At 40.7% G+C, this 2,542-nt stretch overlaps 1 non-coding gene across 1 annotated transcript; it reads left to right on the top strand.

The window, feature by feature from the left end:
• The first annotated feature begins 1,570 nt into the window (after positions 1-1,570).
• LOC116562141 lies at positions 1,571-1,687 on the top strand. The gene has a single exon (XR_004273792.1). It is a non-coding gene; the product is annotated as a U5 spliceosomal RNA (small nuclear RNA).
• The last annotated feature ends 855 nt before the right edge of the window (positions 1,688-2,542 follow it).

The raw sequence follows: 2,542 nt of genomic DNA, 5'->3' as shown, positions 1-2,542 counted from the left end.
TAAAAAGACTTACAATACCAAGCGTTGGCAAGGATGTGAAGTAACAGATTTCTATATATTGCTGGTGAGAGTGTAAAATGGGACAAACACTTTGAAAAGTAGTTTGACTTTATACAATTAAACATAAACTTTCCTTATCACTCCTCAATTCCACTCCTAAGTAATTACCCAGAAAGAATTAAAACACAGGTTGGACTTGGTGGCTTACGCCTGTAATCCCATCACTTTGGGAGGCCAAGGCGGGCGGATCACAAGGTCAGGCGGGCGGATCACAAGGTCAAGAGATCGAGACCATCCTGGCCAACATGGTGAAATCCAGTCTCTACTAAAAATACAAAAATTAGCTAGACGTGGTGTGCGTGCCTACAGTCCCAGTTATTTGGGAGGCTGAGGCAGGAAAATCTCTTGAACCCAGGAGGTAGAAGTTGCAGTGAGCCAAGATCGCGTGACTGCACTCCAGCCTGGGCGACAGAGCAAGATGCCATCTCCATCTCAAAAAAATTAAAAAAAAAAAAAAAAGAGTAAAAACACACGTCCCCAGAGAATATTTGTGTGCTGTATTCACAGTAGCTTTATCCATAATAATTAAAACATGTGGGAAAAGCTCATGAATGTCTACCAGTAAGTAAGTGGATAAACAAATTGTGTTATATTCAGACAATCAAAAGAACAACCAGTGATACTTAAAACAACATGAGTAAATCTTGAAATTATTATGCTGAGAAGCCAGACACAGAAGAGTGTATACTGTATGATATGTGTCTGAAGTTCTAGAGCAGAAAAAAACAATGTATACTGATAGAAACCAGATCCGTGGTGACTTGGGAAGAAAGTGAGAGGGTGCCCTGGCTGGTACTGACTACAAATAGAAATAAAGGATGGATATACACTGTAGGTTTTATACTCCATATAAAATAGGATGTACTCTATATAAGTAAATGGCCATAGACATGTGTATGCCCATTACATATACATTTATAGAGTAGATGAAGTATAGATGGATACTCCATCTCATATATGGATATACAGTTGACCCTTCAACTGTGCGGGTCCACTTATACACAGATTTTTTCTGCCTCTGCCAACCCTAAACAGCAAGATCAACCCTTCCTCTTCCTCTTCCTCTTCAGCCTACTCAACATGAAGACAATGATGAAGATTTTTGTGATGATCCACTTCCAATGAATGATAGTCAATATACTTTCTCTTCCTTATGGTTTTCTTAATAACATTTTCCTTTCTCTAGCTTACTTTAATGTTAGATTACAGTATATAATACATACAACACGCAAAATTTGTGTTAATTGTTTATGCTATTGGTAAGGCTTCTGGTCAACAGTAGGCTACTAGCATGTAAGTTTTGGGGAAGACAAAGTTACATATGGGTTTTCAACCTCATTGAGGGGCTGGCACCTCTGACCTCCATGTTGTTCAGGGGTCAGTTGTACTCTATATTTTAATTGGGACGACGGTTACAGATGTGTATGTATTTGTCAAAACTGACCAAATTGTTCACTTAAAATATATGCATTTTATTGCCTGCAAGTTATACTGTAATGAAAGTAAAACAATGCTCTAATTTTTCTTCAGATCATATAAATCTTTTGCCTTTTACTAAAGATTTCCATGGAGATGAACACCTCAGAGTTTTTAAACTAATTTTTTGAGGTCTTGCCTTAGCAGGGCTAACCACTGAAAAAAAGTCAAACAAATTTTTGAAAGAAGTGAGTTAAAATTGAAGTTAAAAACTGAGTAGGTGGGCCTGGTGCAGTGGCTCACACCTGTAATCCCAGCCCTTTGAGAAGGCAAGGAGGGTGGATCACTTGAGGTCAGGAGTTCAAGACCAGCCTGGCCAACATGCTGAAACACCATCTCTACTAAAAACACAAAAATTAGCTGGGCGTGGTGGCTCACATTTGCAAATCCAGCAATTCAGAATCTCCTGAACCTGGGAGGCAGAGGTTGCAGTGAGCCAGGATTGCGTTATTGCAATCAAAATAAATAAATAAATAGAAAGAAAAAAAGAAAAGAAAATTAGCCAGGAATAGTCCCAGCTACCAGGAAGGTTGAGGCAAGAGAATTGCTTGAACCCAGGAGGTGGATGTTGCAGTGAGCTGAGACCCTGTCTCAAAATACAAACACACACACACACACACACATACACACACACACAACCTGAATAGGCGGGTTTAAATGAAGATTAAATCAAATGGAAAATAGGTAAATTGGAATATCAAGAAATGATCGCCCGGTGCGGTGGCTCAAGCCTGTAATCCCAGCACTTTGGGAGGCCGAGGCGGGTGGATCACGAGGTCAAGAGATCGAGACCATCCTGGTCAACATGGTGAAACCCCGTCTCTACTAAAAATACAAAAAATTAGCTGGGCATGCTGGCGCGTGCCTGTAGTCCCAGCTACTCAGGAGACTGAGGCAGGAGAATTGCCTGAACCCAGGAGACGGAGGTTGCGGTGAGCCGAGATCGCGCCATTGCACTGCAGCCTGGGTAACAAGAGCGAAACTCCGTCTCAAAAAAAAAAAAAAA

This window comes from Sapajus apella, unplaced genomic scaffold (genome assembly GCF_009761245.1).
Source record: "Sapajus apella isolate SASKATOON/1434 unplaced genomic scaffold, GSC_monkey_1.0 scaffold31, whole genome shotgun sequence".
Lineage (NCBI taxonomy): Eukaryota > Metazoa > Chordata > Mammalia > Primates > Cebidae > Sapajus > Sapajus apella.
This window is presented reverse-complemented; position numbering and strand designations above follow the sequence as displayed.